Raw genomic sequence first — 309 nt, forward strand, 5'->3', positions numbered from 1 at the left:
TCGGTGGGGGTAACAATCAGGGCAAATAGGAATGAAGGGGTAACAAGGGGGCACATAGGGTGGGAGATTGTACACTGGGGGGACCACGGGGTGAATGAGGGGTACAATTTGATAATAATGATAGGTGGGTATCTGGGGGCACCGAGGGTAAACACCGGGCCCGGGGAGGAGGGATCACATTACTCTACAGGGATATATGATGGAAGAGTGAGGACAGACATGACACACTCAGTCCCCCCTCAGACACCAGCACACAGGCTTCCATACCGCCCCGGACTATAAAACCGCTTTTCCCGCCATTACTTACGT

The 309-nt window shown here is 53.4% G+C and overlaps 1 protein-coding gene across 1 annotated transcript in view; it reads right to left on the minus strand.

Moving 5' to 3' along the window:
• LOC108801969 (GA-binding protein subunit beta-2-like) overlaps positions 1-309 on the minus strand; it is a 12,979-nt gene that overhangs the window by 11,924 nt on the left and 746 nt on the right. The gene's annotated exons all lie outside the window — the stretch shown is intronic.

This window comes from Nanorana parkeri, unplaced genomic scaffold (assembly GCF_000935625.1).
Source record: "Nanorana parkeri isolate BGI_ZX_2015 unplaced genomic scaffold, ASM93562v1 scaffold2587, whole genome shotgun sequence".
Taxonomy (NCBI): domain Eukaryota; kingdom Metazoa; phylum Chordata; class Amphibia; order Anura; family Dicroglossidae; genus Nanorana; species Nanorana parkeri.